The 19,183-nt window shown below is 46.8% G+C and overlaps 1 protein-coding gene across 3 annotated transcripts in view; it reads left to right on the top strand.

The window, feature by feature from the left end:
* The first annotated feature begins 3,039 nt into the window (after window positions 1-3,039).
* ACO1 (aconitase 1) overlaps window positions 3,040-19,183 on the top strand; it is a 60,901-nt gene continuing 44,757 nt past the window's right edge. The window contains exon 1 of one of the 3 annotated variants that reach the window (XM_008248341.4): window positions 3,040-3,216. The gene's annotated coding sequence lies outside the window, so the exon portion shown is untranslated. 3 annotated transcript variants of the gene reach the window in all.

Genomic DNA, 19,183 nt, shown 5'->3' on the forward strand with positions numbered 1-19,183 from the left:
TTGCTTCCTCCCAGGGTGCACCTTAGCAGGAAACTGGAATCAGGAGTGGAGGCAGGACTCACCTGTATATAGCCATATGGGATGGGATCCTCAGAAGCAGCGTCATAATGGCAGTACCAAATACCCACCCCAGGGTAGGCTTCTGATCACTGGAATCAAACTCAGCCTGCAGCATCTGTGTTTTCAATATACTCCTTCAATACATTCTGAGGTTTGGGAACCATTTTGCTAGACTGTTCCTCACGCCACTTCTTTCTATTAAATGTGTATGCAGGTGCACTGTAAGTTACAAAGCATGCTATTATGTTATTTGCCTACATTTCTTTAGGATCTTTCAATAAACTCAGGAGCCCAGTTTTCACAAGGAACTGAAGTCACTGCAGAACATGGCAGGTCTCTTAACAGAATCCTTGTGGTTCTTCTAGCAGCAGAACCTCTGGCAGGTGAGGCAGCAAGAAGAACGCGATCACCTCATCTGAGGGCCCCTCTGTCTCTAGTCTCCGGAGCAGCACTGTGGGCCTGAGCAATTACTATGTTTGGGTGAGCTCCTCTCCCCTGTGAGGCCCCTAGCAGAACCTCTGTATCATGACATCAATATTTATTAGGCGGGAGGGACCCTGAATGAGCATGGTAAGATGGTTCTAAACCCCTTAAGTATTTTGCTTTCTCAGTGAGCCACAAGATCCAAACTCAAAACATGGGACTTGGGATGAGGATGAAGCTGGATGGCTGGAGTGGAAGGGGATAGACAGATGTTAGTCACTGATTTCCCATTTTACATGTGATGAGTGACAGGTGCCTTCGGAAAATCCAGGTGATGATGCAACAAATGGATGGAAATGGAGTGTGGTGATCAGAAGCTCAGTAGGACCCATGATGGAGACATAATGGGTTTCATCTAGAAATGGCAGGGAGTTCTCGTAGTGAGAAGGTGGACAAAGCAACACTCATCCGTCTAAGGAATGATGTGTAGAGCAAGAGGAGAAAAGAGCAGTGAAGGAGCTTCCAAAAGAGAGTTATCAAAGAGGCTAGAGGTGAATCATGGGAGCAGAAAGCTGGAAAGCCAAAAGAAGGCTAGAGTTTCAAGGAAGATTAATCACCAGTGTCAAGTACGACAGAACAGTCAGCAAGAACAAGAGCAGAAGAGAGGCCGCTGGATTCCTGGCCAGCATGTCACTGCCCTGTCCAAGAGCAATACATTGCAGTGATGTGGGAAGTATTTCCTGTGTAACTCTGGCTAGTGTGTGTACAAATAATCTCAGTTCCCTTTAGAGCTCTTTATTTTCTTTTTAAGTATTTACTTGAAAAGCAGAGAGAAAGAGAGAGAGAGAGAGAGAGAGAGAGAGAGATCCTCCATCCACTGGCTCACTCTTCAAATGCCTGCCAATAGCCAGGGATGGAACAGGCCAAAATCAATAGCCAGGAACTCCATCCAGACCTCCTATGTTGGGTGCAGGGACCCAAGTATTAGAGCCATCATCTTCTGCCTCCCATGGTATATATTAACAAGAAACTGCATTGGAAATGGAGGCGGCACTGGACCCCAGGCACTCTGATACTGGATGCAGCTGTTGCAAGCGGTGGCTCAACTTGCTGGGCCACAGCACCCTGCCTGACTTAATAATTTTCTATCGAAGGCTATCAGCTATGTGTCTGTTACCACTGAATATTAAGAAATTCTTCTTCCTTAACGGGCTGCTTTAGTATGAATCAAAATTTAGCTGGACATATCCTTACCCTGCTCTGTGCCTTCTTCCTAATCTTACCTTCCCCATAGGGCTCCCAAGGGGACAGTTATTTTGGGGGCTTGTGTTAAACCTCTAAAATATGGTAGAAACTCAAGGAAACTTTGCTTGATTAATGTAAATGGAAGGACATGAGTGGGAAGAAAGCATCCTCCCATATTGGAAATACTGTGAATCCACCCCTTCAAGATTAAATATGACAATTTGTATTTCACAGGGTAGGTGTTCAGCCAGTGGTTAAGATCCATTTGGGACATCCACATCCCACATCAGAGTGCCTCGGTTTGAGTCCTGAACGCATTCTTCCTTCCAGCTTCAGGCAAACATCCACCTGGGAGGCAGCAAATGACGGCTCTAGGACTTAGGTCCCTGGCAGCCACGTGGGAGAGCCAGACTGAGTTCCTGGTTCCCAGCTGCCCCCTGGCTGTTGTGGGCATTTGGGGTGTGAACTAGTGGATGGCAGATTTCTGTCTAATTAATAAATAAATTTTAAAAATATATTACTTTCTATTTCAGAATTAAATATAAGTAGAGGTTACCCATACCCTGTAGTGCAGCACGAGGGGCAAAGCAAAGCTTGCAGGATGGCTAGAAGAGTTGAATGGGATGACACAGAAAGATCCAATCACAGGGCTCTGGTAGGGCAGCCTCCCAGTTGTAAACGGTAACAGTTTTAGTATTAGCTATTAATTATTAACGTCACAAGCTGTTTATCCAGATAGAAAACGACGACAACTCAAGGTGGAAACCTACGGTAACTTTCCAGATCATTTGGTGTGGGAAAGCTCTGCACCTTTCATCTAGAAAGATCTAATTCCTTCTGGAAACTACGTTTACCTGAGAGGGTACATTTACCAACGTCAAAAACAGGTCTCGGGACCGCCCACTCAGTGTCATTTCTCGGACTTCGGACAGGTGTACACACTAGAAAGTACATACGTTAAAAAACAAAAAAACCTTACACATGAAAATTGTGCATTCCTAAGCCTCAGACACGGGGAAGCTCAGTCCTGACAGCGCGATCCCCATGCCCACGTGTGCTTTTTGCTACTGGGAACTCAGCAAGGGCAGCTACACATGTACGGGGCCACCAGATAACGAAGCCTCTGCAGTTAACGGCCACACCGTCGGCTCACTTTCTAGTGCAACGAGAGCGACAATGGCCCTGGCTGTGGACCAAGAAGACGGAGGAGCCCCCGCCCTTCCTGCTAGGTCCACCGGGGAGGGGCGGGGCATGGGCGGGGCGGAGGCGGTCCGGCCCCGCCCCCTCCGGCCGCCGCGCCCGCTGGTTCCGGCCCTCGCCGCCCTATCCCGCTGCCCGCCCCGCCCCCGCTCGGCTCGGCGTCCGGCAGCCCCGGGGCAGCTGAGGAGGAGCGTGGAGGCGGTGGCTGGAACCGCGCAGCACACGGGAACGAGCCCCGCAGCCTGGTCCGCGCGCGCAAGTCGCGGGATCCCCACCGAGCTGTCTGCGGTGAGTGTAGGCTCGGCCCGACCGGGGTCCGCCGGGGGAGCGCCGGCCACCCAGGCCCCCCGGGGCGTCGGTGCGGGCTGGTTCCGCCGCGCCCGAGGCAGTAGCGGCCAGGGGGTGGGGGTGGGGGCGAGCCCAGAGGAGGCCCGGGGTGACCTCTTTGCGCTGTCCCCTGCCTGTGTCGCTCCGGGCACAGGGGTCGGGAAGTGGACGCGTCTCTGCCGGCCCCTCTTAGCTTGGCTGCGCGTGCCGCCCGCCGCGAGAGCCTAGACCCCAGACCCTGAGGCGGTGCGGGCCTCATTGGAGCGTCCTTGTCCAGGCCAGAATGACCTGAGAGGGAAACCCTCGCCGAAGCTGGGCGGGCAGACTGGGGACTCCACCCCGACGGGTAGAGGGAAGATGGGCCGAGGGGAGCGACCCCCGGTCCACCTGACCCGTTTGAGAGTGAAGCAGGAGATTGGGGTGCTTTTCGCGATTCATCCAGGACCTCACCAGGGACAGCGTGCAATAGAGAAGTTCCCAACCCGTTCTGAAACCAGTGCTCCTTGACACTCTGAAAACTTAGTATCCCAGGGAGCCTGTGTTCATGTGGCTTACTCCTAGAAGTACTTACAGTGTAGAAACAGAACTGAGAAGTTAGTACTATATTTCATAATGAACAAGTCTCTCTCATTTTCCTGAAAAGCAGTGTTTTTCTTCAAACAGAACGTTCTTGCGAAGTGTGGCATTGTTTTACGTTTTTGCAAACTTCCTGAAGGTCAGGCTTCATAGGAGAGGCCGGGTTGTCCTATCTGCTTCTGTGTTAAGTCTGTTGCAATATCCCTTATCATTTGTAGCTTCTAGATTGTTCCACGGTATTCTCCCGAAAACAGGAGCTTGAAAAAGGCTACTAGTCCCGATAAAGGGGATTTTCACCTTGCAGACACCCAGGCGTTCTCCCGGCATCACACTTTGAGAACCTCTGGTATAGGTAGAGAGCTTCAGAGGTTTAACTGGCTGGGCGTGTTTCTCTTTGGTGATCTGTCATCTGGGTGGGAACACACACCACCCATGCCATGGACAGTGCAAACCTCTGCTGTGTGGAACCAAGCTTAACCTCATCCTAGAAACCTGGCACTAGGTGTCCCGTAAGCCGTGACAAATCTCATTGTCCTCTTGAAAGCCTGACAGTGCTCGCTCACCCATGGCTTTGATGGTTTCTGTGCCTAGCAGGACCTGCCAAGTGTGTAGGGGTTGGTGTGAGAATTGCCAAGTAGTCAAAAAGGGATTTCCAGAATAGCAGGGAGGTATGCGTTCGCCTTCCTTTCCTCATTGCTGTTTGCAGTTGCGTAGCTGCTAGCCTTGAGCTTGTTGGAGTGTGATGCCCCATCGCGGTGCTCTTTCCCCTTTCAGAGGTGTGTCCCTGGGAGTGGTGCTCCTCCTGGTGTAGGGTAGAGGGATGTCCGCCATCAGCCTTTCTCCTTGGCGTCACACTGGGTCAGTGCAAGTTCCAGGTAGAAATTAACATGGCAAAGGAAGAAAATTCTGACTTCCTTCTGTTCCTCTCTCCAGCAGAGCCTCTCGAGCTCTGATGGAGCTCAGATGCTGCCACAGACACTTGAGAAATGTTACTGCCCATGAGCACCGGCTGTTGCATGGTCCACAGGTGGAGATAAGACTGGGCCCTGAACGCGGAGCACCCGCTGTGTTCTTTGCTTAAGACTCCACTACAATGGTGGAGTCTCTCATTCCTTTCTCTTTTCAGAGATATTTGTTGACTGCCTATCACATCACCCAGAAAGTGGTGAACGCAGGAGGAGCTGTAGTCATAGATTAGGTGACTCCTGGCTAATTGGGACAGTCCGCTGCCAGAGTGTTTGCATTAGACATGGCCCTGTGTGAAGGAAGATACTCCCTCCTGGAAGTGTGCTTCCGAAGCACGCGCTGAGCAAACCTGGGAAGGTGGTGATGAAAGGCAGTGTTTATTACCATACACCTGGGGTAGACCTGCTTTGCCTGGTTTCCCTTTGGCTTGCTTTTGTGGAGGAAGTAGCTCTCCGTGGTGCAGCCAGACTCTGTGTGGGAATTTGCCTCCAGCCTTGGATGAACGCTTTGTCCAGCTTCAGTGTTTCTGACTTTAAAGTGAGGGGTTGGGTCATTGATAGCAGGTGTCCCAAAAACCCGTGCTTTACTGCGACTGGCTTTTCCCACCTCTGCGTTCAGTTGCATCACAGTTTTCACCTGAAGTAGGCCACAATGGGAACATGTGCACTGTGGAATTAGACAGATGCTACAAATGGGGGCTTTTTCCCCCGTGGAGAGTGACTTATTAAACATTTTACTGGCATACCACTGGTTCTGTCAGAACTAAGGTGCTTTTTGGTTTGTTTTTAGTAGAAAATTGACTCGTTATCCTGGACAAAGACACTGGATATGGGCTATTTGATTAAAGTCCTCCAAAATTTTTGATAGCAAAAAACAGTATGTTTTCACCATATCCTAGAATATCGGTCAGCAAACTTTGTGTAGAAGGGCAGATTGCTGTTACTCAGCACAGCTGTCCTGTGGAAGCAGCCATAGACAATTTGCAAACAAATGAACGTCTTTATGTTCCAACAGAACTTATTTATTTTTTTATATGGGATGCAGGCACTGCAGGCAGTGGCTTTACCTCCTATGTCATAGCACTGGGCTTTCCACTGTGATTTTTGATTTTTTTTTTTTTTTAAGATTTCTTTATTTGAAAGTCACCATTACAGAGAGGCAGGGGCAGAGGCAGAGAGAGAGATATCTTTGATCCACTAGTTCACTCCCCAAATGGTCACAACGGCTGGAGCTGCTCAGATCCGGAGCTAGGAGCTTCTGCCCAGTCTGCCACACAGGTGCAGGGGCCCAAGCATTTGGGCCATCTTCCACTGCTTTCCCAGGACATAGCAGAGAGCTGGATTGGAAATGGAGTAGCCAGGACCTGAACCCGCACCCATATGGAATGCTGGCACTGCAGGTGGCGGCTTTACCCACTACACCACAGAGCAGGCATATTTTAATGATATGCTAGTGCTAGGCTGAGTTTGCAGACCTCTACCTCTGTCTTAGAGTATGAGAACAGGAGCCTTGTTTCATGGAATTGGAATTTCTTCAAGACTTTATGCATGAATGCCAGGGACTTGGATCTCTGAGGTGGCTAAAACTGGATGTAAGAACTGTGAAGGGTTTCAAATCAAATATGGAAGAAACTGTAGTAGGTTGTTTAAGACCAGGAATATTCTAGCTTTAAGGACACAGCCATTGTTGGTGAGTGAGAGTCTTTATTCCCAGCTCCCATCCTGGAGCCACTTTTGACATTCTGCTGGGATAGATGGACCTGCAGTATGGGAATTTTGGGTGTTCTTATGCAAAACCTGTAGTGTCTTTAATAACTATTCTGATTCCAGGGCCAAGGAAAAAAGAATTATTAACTTTTTTAAGAAAATTCTCATCATATTGTATGTGCACACTGTATGAATACCTGTGTATTTTTGAATAGCTGTATAGGTATGTAAAGGGTGTGTGTGATTACACATTCCATGTATTTAAAATAGCCTCATGAATATCTGGAAAACAAGCATACCTCTTAGCCAGTTTGAGGTAGTGGAATGTGGTAGAAGGAAGACAGGGAAGTTTTATTACTTTTTGTGATACCGCATGTCTGCCTATCCTACAACATTTACGTATTATTTTTACAACTTAAAAATCAAACAAAACACTGCAATCTCAACAACTTATACTTTTAAAAGGAAGAGTTTTTTTCAGTAAGAATGTTGCCACCTCTCCACTTCTCCAGTAAAACAAAGTGCTTTCTCATATCACTCTTCTGAACTGGGATATATAATACTAGTATCTATTAACTTAAAATAACAAATCCTTCTCAGATCAGCACATTTCAATGAACAGCATTAATGTTTGACTTCAACTCTTGTCCAAGGTTAAAAGTTCGAGGTCAAAGTATGTAACCCTTCAACTGGTGTTGGAGCATGCTGTTGTAGTTTTTAAACTGAAAAGCATGTAACACAGAATCATTCCTGAAGACAGAAAGCACATGCAGATGTGTCAGTGTGAACCTGCATGGACAAGGTAATGGGTGCCAAAACCATGAGGAATTTTCTCTTGGTGCTGGAGTACAGTTGCTTTTTCAGTTTCCTTCTCTTGCTTATCAATTTTTCTACATTTGATGTGACCAGAATTAACCCCCATAGCACACTGAAGACACAGTGACCCAGGTGTGCCAGGTAGCAGCCCCCTGCTGCTCTCGTGCTCTCTATGGAAATTGGGAGGGGAAGCAAAAACAGGCACACTGGCCTTTGCAGTCCTGTTGTGCCCTGTCTGCTTCCCCCTTCCCCTGCACAGTCCATTCTGACCCTCTCCCTCCAGCTGTCGGGAACTCAGGAAGTTCTTCATAGGATTAGCACCAGTGCCCAAGAATCCGTCAGCCGACCACTTCTGGATCTGTTGGCCTTCGCTCCCATTTTGTAGCTACTTTTATTGGGAAGTTTCACACATAGCGAGTGGGGAGGAGAGTGGGAATGTTCAGCTTCAACAGTCAGGAGCATTAAAAGCCAGTGCGCCTCACTGCTCGTCCTTCGCCAGGAGTTGGCATCTTCGTTTTTTGGTAGCAGTGTTTACTGACTGCTGGAATAGAAACCTTTCATCTGCTCTGCCCTGATGTCAGCCAGACGGGACTGCTGAGTGGTCTTTGAACACTTACAGTGTTAGCCTGCTTCTCTGCTTCTGCTATGCCCTCCCCTCTGCCTGCTAGTCTAATTCAAGTTGTAGCTGTCACTTTTCTCTGACCTTTCTTAAGACTCTTACCATTTTGTCATTATGTGCTTGTCTTAGTCTTCTTGGAAGATTGTAATCTTCATATCAAAGGAGCGTTTTCGTCATTTGCTTTTCTTCATGGTACTTAGCAATGCTTAATGCAAAGGAGACACTCCAGAAATGCAAGTTAAATTAGTTTGAATTGATGGAGTCCACTGGAAAAAAAATTTGAAATACAAAAGAGAATCATCACATTAAAAGAAAAAATTTCAGGTATTACTGGGTGCCAAGAATATTTTTCTCACCTGCATGGAAATTTTAAAAATTTTAAAGAATTTTTACAAAAAGAGTCTTGATTTGAGTTAGTATAAAAAATAGCTTTTCTTAAGGAAAAGTTTTTATGATCTTTTGTCATTTTTGTTACATATATATGTATATCTGAAGCCTTACATCTTCTCTGATCTAAGAGTGCTTCCCCAACCCTCCACCCCAGGGAAAAGGCCTGAAAAATAAAGCTAATTAAGACTGGGTCACTATGATGGTCAAGAGTGAATTTTTTTTCTTTTTAAAATTGATTTGTTTTTCATTTTATTTGTTCCTTTACTTGTTCACTCCACCAAATGCTCACAGGAGCTCTGCACTCCATCCAGTTTTCTTACATGAGTGGCAGGGACCCAAGTACTTGAGCCGTCACCTGCTGCCCCAGGGTGTGCATCAGCAGGAAGCTGGAATCAGTTGTGGAGCCAGAACTCAAACATTGCCACATGGGATGTGAGTGTCCCTAGCAGCATTTTAGCCACTTGGCCAAATACCTGCCCCAAGAGTGATTATTGACTGTATTTTAAATATTTGTTGTTTTAAAATGCAGAATTAGGCCGGCGCCGCGGCTCACTAGGCTAATCCTCCGCCTAGCGGCGCCGGCACACCAGGTTCTAGTCCCGGTCGGGGCGCCGGATTCTGTCCCGGTTGCCCCTCTTCCAGGCCAGCTCTCTGCTATGGCCAGGGAGTGCGGTGGAGGATGGCCCAAGTGTTTGGGCCCTGCACCCCATGGGAGACCAGGATAAGTAAGTGGCTCCTGCCTTTGGATCAGCGTGGTGCGCCGGCCGCAGCGCGCCGGCCGCGGCGGCCATTGGAGGGTGAACCAACGGCAAAAGGAAGACCTTTCTCTCTGTCTCTCTCTCTCTCACTGTCCACTCTGCCTGTCAAAAAATAAAAAATAAATAAATAAATAAAAATTAAAAAAAAAAAAAATGCAGAATTAAATCTCACCAGCTACAAGCAAGAGCCTGTGATGCCCCTAGGAAATGAGTCCGCAGTACTCTGATGAGTTGTGGCAGCCCACAGATACCCAGTGTACAGTGTGCTTTCACGTGCTACCTTGTTTCATTATCCCAGCAGCCCTTGTCAGCTGGGCAGAACAGCGAAGATGGTTCCTTCCTTCCCCAGTCGGAGGTTCAGGGTGCTAACGGGAATCTTGTCTACAACAGTAAAACAGCAGAGTCTGATTCTAAGTGCAGAATCAAAACCAAAGGGCTTTGGGACTAGCTGTTGCAAACAGGCAAAGGCATGACACCATTTGCTAAGTGTTCTGTGTCTTTGGAGACACATCTTGTACCCCTTCACCTGTTTAGAATTGCTAAAATGACATACTTTCTGAGCCAGTTCTTCTGCTTTACTTAGTCTTCATTGTCAAAAGCTAATCCACCTTTGATGAGGCAACAGGACTGCAGGAAGGATGCTGTGAGTCTCATTCTCTTGTCTCCATCTAAGAATCTGGGCAGGTCCCTCTTTAGATAGTGGACTTGCCTGGGCATTGCTCCAGCAGATGTGTAAGGAGCACTTCGTTCATCATCCTCGGCTTCCTCTCTGTGACCGTTACTGCAGAATTACAAAGCCAGGTACAAGTTGTGACACCGTGCATGAAGGTATGTCATGAGTAAGCTAAAGCATCCTGCGTGACTCACCAGGCTTGAATTTTGATTACGAAGAGGAGAGGTAAACAAACCACTGCCCAGAGTCTGCCGTGTGCAAGTGCAGGTCAGACAAATGAAGTGCAGTTCTGCGTGGGCTGGAGGCTTGAGACTGGCTTCAAGATGGGCTTTAGTGATGTTACATGGTTTTCTTTTAAAGACTTATTTTATTTAGTTGAAAAGCAGGGTGACATGGCAGTGGGGGAGAAGAGAGAGAACTTTCATCTGCTGATTCACTGCCCAAATGGCCACAACAACCAGGACACTGGAACTCCATCAGGGTGTCCCAAGTGAGTGGCAGGGACTCAGTTACTTGGGCCATCTTCCACTGCTTTTCCCAGGCACATTAGCAGGGAGCTGGATCGGAAGCCGCGCAGCCAGAACTGGAACCTGCGCTGTGATATGAGATGCCAGTGCTGCAGGCCGCTGCTTAACCATATGTGCCACAGCACTGCTCCAGTGTTAATGATTCACAGAGCCTTCTGCTCAGATCAGGCCTCAGTCACTTTCTAGGTGCTGGTGATGCCTATGTTATTCATATCAATGCATTTTAAGAAGTTATTTATCAAACAATTTTTGCCCAAATCAAGGGTGTTTTAGGGGTTGACTGGTCATTTACGTACCTTAGGGTTTAAAGATTGTTTTAAAGTGAGATTTCAGTTTTAAAATCCATTTGATTATCTGGATCTTGGTGAGAAAGCTGACTTCAAGAAGTTAATCAAGAATCTGTTATATGAAAAAACTGTGGAAGGGCTGGCACTGTAGCTTAGCAGTTAAAGCCACCCCTGAAGTACCGGCATCCCATATGGGCACCAGTTTGAGACTCAGCTGCTCCACTTGCCATCCAGTTCTCTGCTATGGCCTGTAAAAGCAGTAGAAAATGGCCCAAGTGCTTGGACCCCGAAACCCACATGGGAGACCTAGGAGAAGCTCCTGGCTTCAGATGGGCCCATCTCTGGCTGTTGTGGCCATTTGAGGAGTGAACCAACAGATGGAAGACCTTTCTTTCTCTCTTCTTCTGTCTCTCTATAACTCTGCCTTTCAAATAAATAAATAAATAAATGTTTAAAAAAAAGAGAGAAAAACTTGGGGCCGTCACCATGGCGCAGTAGGTTAATCCTCCGCCTGCGGTGCCGGCATACCATATGGGTGCCGGTTCGAATCCCAGTTGCTCCACTTCCAATTCAGCTCTCTGCTGTGGCCTGGGAAAGCAGTAGAAGATGGCCCAAGTGCTCAGGCCCTTGCACCCACATGGGAGACTGGGAAGAAGCACTTGGCTCCTGGCTTCGGATCGCGTGGCTCCAGCTGTTGTGGCCATTTGGGGAGTGAACCAACGGAAGGAAGACCTTTCTGTCTCTCCCTCTCACTGTCTTTAACTCTAAAAAAAGAAAAAAAACTGGATTTTGGAGTGGAGGGAGGGGTTTGGCAAAAAAATAAACTTATCTTTTAACGTATTTTTCTGTGAACTTTTTGAAGTCCCTTCATATGTGAAGTGACTCTAAAGTGATGTCACGTTTGTTGCTTGTTGGTACAGTAGAGTTGACTCTGGCTTCGTGTTTGATGCCTTTGTCACAGAGTTGGATGGGCACAGCATGGATGAGGTGCTGGCACTCCCTGGCACACAACACTCCTGGCTCTAGGACTTCTGGAGTAACATAGCACTGGTTCTTTTTTTTTTTTTTTTTTTAAACCAACTTCTGTCATAGCCCAGCCTCCTGAGCTCTAGGCCCACAGATGCAACTACCCACTGGCCATCCCCAAACCAGCATTCCTGCTACCGTCTTAGTCAATGACTGCCAACTTGCCCACATGGGAACCACTGAGCTGTCCTATACCTCTGCAACCTCCAACCCGTTCTGTGTCCCTGATTCTCCGTGGGATCTTTTCCTTCCTGCCGCTCGCCATGACCTCTGCCGCGTTTTTCTGACTTGATGCCTGTAGTAGCGTTGTGCCCTGCCTTCCTGACACCAGCCCAGCATCCTTCCCAAGTCAAGAGTATGCTGTCACCAGTGTCGCTGAAAGGCACATCTGGTCTTGAAAATCGCAACTTCGAATCCTTGGATGGGACTTGCTTGTCTTTGGCGTAAATCCGGATCCTTCAGTGAGATCCCTCCTAGTGTGGACCCTGATGTGTCCTCTCGCTCTTAGCCTTTCCCTGTGTGCACCCTGTGTCTCAGCCACATGGAGCCGCTCAACGACTCCCTGCCCACTTTGTGCCCTTCCGCAGCTTGTTTTCTCTGCCAGAGTGTTCCCTTGACTCCCTACCTCGGTGTGATTCTGGAAGCCTCGTGCAAGGTGCTGCCTTACTGACTCCCTCCCACTGTGGGTTAGGTGCTCTCCGTGGATTTTTCTTTGTCCCTTCCATAGCATGGACTGCGTGATACTGTGGTCACCTCCCGGCCGGTCTCCCCCATCTGTGAGTGACTGAAGTTAGATGGGGAGCTTTATGCCTTCACCCCACTGGTCCATACATATCAAGTGTATGAATGAATCAGATCAGTTTCTTCTCTTAGACAATCCAGAGAGACCCAGGTACCGGATGTACTTAGGTCTAATACTGCTGTGTTAACATATTTTTTTAACGTATTTGTCACATCTTCTACCCAGTGCAGTAGGAGTCAGTGTAGGTGGCATGATGGTGTGAGTCACCATGGTAGAACTTGGGCATTGTTGCCTAGAGAGTGATGGACTTGAGTTTGTGTTCCTGTCCCCTCTCAACATGCTTCAGATTTCTATTCCCTAACCATGCTGCAGCCCTGCTGTGGGGAAAGAATGTGCCTGTCGGCAAACAGGAACCCAGGCCCCCCTGATGGGTTTGTACATCAAACTTTTGAAAAATTTTTTTTAATATTTACTTATTTGATAGGTAGAGTTACAGAGAGAGGGAAAGACAGGGAGAGATCTTCCATCCATTGGTTCATTCCCCAAATGGTTGCAACGGCCAGAGCTGGGCCAGTCTGAAGCCAGGAGCCTCTTCTGGGTCTTCCACAAGGGTGCAGGGGCCCAAGCCCTTGGACCATTCTTCCCTGCTTTCCCAGGGCATAAGCAGAGAGCTGAGTCAGAAGAGGAGCCGCAGGGACACCAGCCGGCGCCCACGTAGGATGCCGGCACCACAGGCTGAGGCTTAACCTACTATGCCACGGTGGCGGCCCCTTGAGAACTTTATTAGCCTAAATCATCATGCCTGAGTCCAGGCATTCTGGGGCCCTGCCCTGATGAAATCAGGTTGGCTTCAGAAACTTGGTGAAGTCACACAGGGGAAGATGGCCCTGAGAGACTTCTGGCAGCCGGACATCCAGCCTTTTGTGCTGACACTCTTCTGATTCCTAAGATTTGAGTTGGAAAGTTCATTACCATGATCCACTAAATGTATCACCTTCTAAAGGACAAGTCTCCGCTGGGCTGCTCTGTAATGCTTTAAAAAAATCCACCACTCTGTCCCCTGTGTTCCTCTTCCTGTCAAGACTTGGATGCAGTAGGACTTCCTAAGCCCCGCTGATGCTGGGGGAGCTGCAAGTACAGGGGACCCGCAGGCTGAGGATGGTCTCAACTGAGGAAAGGGTGAGGGTAGGCGGGGCCAGGGGGCTGCGTTCTGAGGAGTCCTGCCTCTGCTTTCCCTCTGCTGTCTGACCCCACGATGACTTCTTTTCTCAGCTCTTCTCTGGGGCTTAGAAATGCTGGCATTCACCAAGACTTTTTTTTTTTGCGAAACTCTGTTTTTGTTTGTCCACAGTGGTACTAAAGAGTAAAATGAATGTTTCTGACTTTTGAGTCTGTGTGGCTACAGCTAATGACAGATGAGTTTAATGGGAGTATTAAGTCTCTCTCGGCCAGAAGCGGGGGAACCTTACAAAGGCAGGGCTGCTCTGCTAGGTGCTACCGCAGCATTGCCCCAGGCCCCCAAGTTCTGACCATTATTTTTGGCAGTGACTGTGCACAAGTGAGTCATGATCATTTTCGTGATACGTCTTGAGAATTTCCAGTGTTACTTCATCTTGAAGTTGAGGGGAACAGTCAGATTTCAGGAAGTAGTTCCTTTATAAGTGCACTCTAATACTTCCATGTTAGGATTTCATTTCTTGTCAGACTTCAGCAGATTTGATGTTGGAAGCCCACAGTTTAAATGAAACGTACAGCCAGAAGTTTGTAGGTTGTCAAAGTCCCTGCAGTGGCCATCGAAGCTCCATGTGGCTTGGCCTCCGCCACCTCCCTGCCTTTTTTGTCGTCTTGTTTGCCCTCACTTACTCTGGCCTGCCTGCTGTACTTTTACGCACTGTGTCACCATCACAGGACCTTGGCATGTGATCTTCTCCCCCACGTTCTACGTAGATTGTCCTTTTGCTTCACTCAAGACTCTGCCTGAGTGACTCCATGTCACTGAGGCCTTTGATCATCTGACATAGCCCACAGCCCCTGCACTCCCTGCTGTGCCCACTGTGCCTTATCCACAGGACAGGTCACTATCTGTTGGTTTGTTTATAGTCTGTCTGCTTCCACAAAAATGGAAGTACCGTGAGGGTAGGGCATTTGTCACTGTTTTCTTGTACAGCCATAGGACCTGGAAGAGTTCCTGGAACATATTAGACATATAGCCTAATTGTACATTGAACAAATAAATAATTTTGTTTTTCATTTAGTACTTTTAAAATTGTCAACTTTGCTTTACAGATTGGGAAGCTAAGGTGTGGAAAAGTTACATGGCTAAGTGAAAATGAAACTGAATCCTTTAATCAATATAGCTTTAGAAGAAAATCTAGAAATACATGTAGAACATACTACTTAGTTGTCTAGGGTGGGATGGAAAATTGAGAGAAAACAGACTCTGAACTTAAAATTTTAGCAGACAGAGGCAGGTTAGTTACCTCGTGGTGGCTAAGCTTTCTGGTCTAGAGGGCAGATTTCTGCTCATCTCTGCAGTGCGCCTTCCATGTGATTCGTGGTAGAAGCTGTGTTGATGGATTGGTTCTGTTACCAAGCTGTTCCTTTCTCTTCCATCCTCTCGTGAAATGCACAGGTGTTCTGATGGCTTCTACGTCAGAGTTCTTTTAGTTACAGGTATCTCATTTAAGAGATTTTGTTTTGTTGAAATCATTATTTCGAAGAGCTTACAGGATCAAAAAGGTGACCAAGTCACTGGGGTTACTCAGAGGTGTTTAGTTTATCCAGTTTCCCACACACATCGACATTTAATAAAGCAAAGAACTTATATTCCCTGCCCTCTGTTGTAAAAGAACCAAGTTAGCAGGCTATACCGATTCCCTGATCTGGGTGGTTCTGACCTCAGTGTTTACACTTATATAGACAGCACCATTGGAATCTTCTTTTTAACCAAAAAAAGTTGTTTATAAGCAGCATAACATTTAGATATACAACAGTCAGTTTAAGAGTGGAACCAATTAATTTCTTCTTAAGCAGAAAAAAACTGAAGCTAATGAACTGAAGTAAACCCTAGAGATGTGCTATACTACTTGAACTTGGGAGTTAGAAACCATGGAAATTCAGGATGAGAGGAAGTGGGTGGGGTGGGCAAAACTCTTGAAATACAGAAGAAACCTCTTTCTGGTGTCTGCACAGATTTTGAAAACTTCCTTGTGTCTTTAGAGACCTTAAATAAACAGTTGAGCGTGTGCTCTCTGCACTTTGTAGACTACAGAGAGGTGATTCTCAGCGGGTCTACTGAAGGCTCTTTCAGACTGTGTGAGCTCCCTTGGAGACTGACGTGTGTGACTTCCTCTTCCCCCAGCCTCCCCCACACGCCCACACACACCCTGTCTTCACCCCACTACTGACAGGAGTTCTGCTGTGCTGGGTTACTCCTCTAGTCCCTCTGACTGGAAATCTTCTGGTTGCTTGTGCAGCCTATAAGCATCTATGCCTCTTTATCATGTGGCAACCGAGCAGGATCAAACTCTAATAGCAGAAGCAACTTGAATAATAAATTTAGATGCTCCAGAGGCTGAAGAGAAACCCCAAGAGAAGAATCTTATTTTTGTCCGATCATTGGCGTTAAGCTAATGTCAGTCAACTATTTCAAGCATTTCTGTAAATCTGGATGAGACAGATAAACTTCATAGCACGGCCCCACTTTTAGGTGCCAGTACTAATATTTACTGTCAGCTGGGTGGATGGTCCAGCATGGTTTCTAACAAAAATGATGGTTTAACATTCATTTAAGCTGTGCTCAGTTTCCTTCACAAAATCTGCTTGCAAGATTGCTGCTGGTCTCAGGTCTTCAGTCTGGATTCATGTGTAGGAAAGATCGCTGGCCCCAAAGTGGATTTTGCCCATGATTTAAGCTGATTAGCCCCTTATCTTGCTATAACCAAGGAAGCTCATGATGTACCCAAGCATGGGGTCAAATTGTGCAATAGATTTTGGGACTGTCCCCTATTCATATAAGGAGAAAATCTTAGAAACTACAAGTCTCAGGATGCGATACAGGTCAATAGCAATTCCAGCCCCTCCAGGGTTACAGAGCTGAGTCTCGTCCACATTAATAGCTCAGTCACCAAGAACATTTGGTCACTGAGGCCATCTTGGTGTCACTCAGTTTGACCTGTCTGGCAGACCAGCAGTTTACAAATGAAGAAATTCAGATGTCTAACAGACAGATGGAAAATTACTTAATGTCACTAGTGATTAAAGAAATACCAAAATGGGCTTTAAAAAAAAAATCTCTGGCCAAAGATAAAAACAAATGATGTTACCTAGGTTAGGCATCCCCATTCACTTCTTGAGAAAAGAATCATTTAACTAGTACCTTCCCCGGGTGTTCTGGTGATGCGTAACCAAATGAAGATATGCAAACACTTTCATTCAACTGTCCTACTTCTAGGAACTGAAAGCTAGAAGTTTGTTTAAGGAAGTGGACTAAGGACCTACTGGAGCTGTGTGTGCAGGGATTGCAGCCTTGTTTGAATGGTGATGCTGGAAACATTATTAAGGATAAGGATTGGAGTAAATTGTTATGTGTCAATGAATGATAGATTTTTTTTATGGTATGGTTAAAAGTGATGTAAAAGATCACATAATTGCCATATTAAGATTTGTGATTAATTACTGAGTTAAGCAATCTCCAAAACAATGTGAGGTCTAATCCATTTTTTGGAAAAATCCGAATGCATTTAAAACTCAGTCAATGAAATTCTAAACTCTGCTATTACAGAGGACTTTTCTTTCAACAAGGTTGATGACCTGCTGGGGCTGGCAGGGAGGGAAAGGAGCTGCGGACATGCTGAGAAGGGAGGGGCAGCTTGGATTGGTGCATATGGATGAAATATGAGAGTCTGTCTAAAACTACATAGGAACAGTCAAGGACTCTAAAGTGTGGTTTCGCTCCATTGGTGGATAAGGAAAGACACTTTGGGGAGCACAGTGAGTTTATCTAAAGTAAGAGGCAATCACTTTCTTTCAGTGTCTATTTCCTTGTCAGGGGAATGTTCTATAAACTCTAAGGGGATCTGGGTACTTTTTCTTTTTGTCATTTTAGTGGTTTTTTTTTTAAGTTTTAGATTAGCATATGTTGCTAAAAATGTTGCACATTTTTATGGGATTCAGTGCAACATTTCCACCCACATATGTATGGGATAAACCAATCAAACCTGGCAGTTGGCCTGGAGTCTATCAGCTCCTCTCTCAGGTCTTTGTACAGCACATAGTACGTGATTGTGAACTCCAGTCACCACTCTGTGCTCTGGGACACCAGAACCTGTAACCTGCATCTCACTGCATGTTGGTATCCATCATCCAGCCTTCCTTCATGCTTGCCAACTTCTACTCATCAGTATTTTAAGTTCAGATTGACCTTTCTTTTTTTTGGACTTTGACCTATGAGAGAGATTTGTCTGTTTGTCCTTAGCATTCTGATAAGCATTCAGAATGGACAAGTTCTGAGTGATTGCCCCAGCCTGACAGCTGAAAAGCCAGCAGTGCCCATACTTTCTTTCCCCTTCGCTTTTCCTCTTGCCTCAGTGCAGTCTCGGTTCATTCCATAGAACCAGAAAAGTAGCTACAGGAACAGATTGCTGCCTCTGCTGCCTCCACAAAAAAGCAAACCAGAATAACACTTTACCCCTCCCCCCAAATCTACGTATACTCTCTCTGTTCATTCTCTTTGGTCTTCATTGATTGAGGATTAGCTAGAATGGGGAAGAGCCAAGAACCCAGAGGAGAGATAGGAGATAAGACAAGACAGGAATCAAACAATGGAGTCTGTGCCTTGTTTCTGGGGATGGGAGGAGTAGGAAGAGCTCTCTGCCCAATTGTTGGAGTTTCTAGACCAAATTCTAGATCTTGGAATAATTTTGGAGTTTGCAGGATCAGTGGCAATGCTTGAGAGTTAGGGAAATGTGGACCTTGGGAGCGTTGACAATGCCCAGATTCTCCTCTGAATCTCAACCTATTCCCGAGCCAAAGATCTTTTCCCTCACACCTGCCTGGAAACTTGGTTGATTTTGACTTTCTCTTGGAGTTACTGAACCACCGAACCACGTGAACTCCTGCCAAAGTGATATGGGTGGAACTTTGAAGTGGGTTCTGAATTGCAGAGTCCTGCAGGCTTATGGAAAGCTGTTTCCCAACTTGCAAGCAAAACCGGTTTTTAGTTGCTGTTTTCTACTCACCTATGGCCCCATAGAGAGTGACAGGGAATATGTGACAATGCCTAGCCCAGACCTAGCTGCTAGAGGACCCCTGGAAAGTAGCAAAGGCAACTCCTGAGTTTAAAACGGAGTTTATCCTCGAGCTGGCACTGAGGCATAGTAGGCTGAACCTCTGCCTGTGGCGCTGACATCCCATATGGGCACCAGGTCATGTCCTGGCTGCTTCTCTTCCGATCCAGCTCTCTGCTATGGCCTGGGGAAGCAGTAGAAGATGGCCCAAGTGCTTGGGCCCCTGCACCCCTGTGGGAGACCCAGACGAGGCTTATGGTTCCTGGCTTCGTATCTGCACAGCTCTGGCCGTTGCAGCTATTTGGGGAGTGAACCAGCAGATGAAAGACCTCTCTGTCTCTTCCGCTCTCTCTAACCCTACCTCTCAAATAAATAAATCTTTTTAAAAAATAAAAACAAAATGAAGTCTATCCTGAGAGGATTTCTTGTTACTGTCCTCAGCTCTAGGCCCTGGTGGGAGATAGCCAGGAAGCACCACTTGCAGAGCAGGAGTCTCTCACCCAGAGGGCAGCAGTTGGAGGTGGAAAGAGCTGGGGCATGTTTTTCCATTGCTCT

Source organism: Oryctolagus cuniculus, chromosome 1 (assembly GCF_051225735.1).
Source record: "Oryctolagus cuniculus isolate XC-2025 breed Fujian yellow rabbit chromosome 1, ASM5122573v1, whole genome shotgun sequence".
In the NCBI taxonomy this organism is placed as follows: Eukaryota; Metazoa; Chordata; class Mammalia; order Lagomorpha; family Leporidae; genus Oryctolagus; species Oryctolagus cuniculus.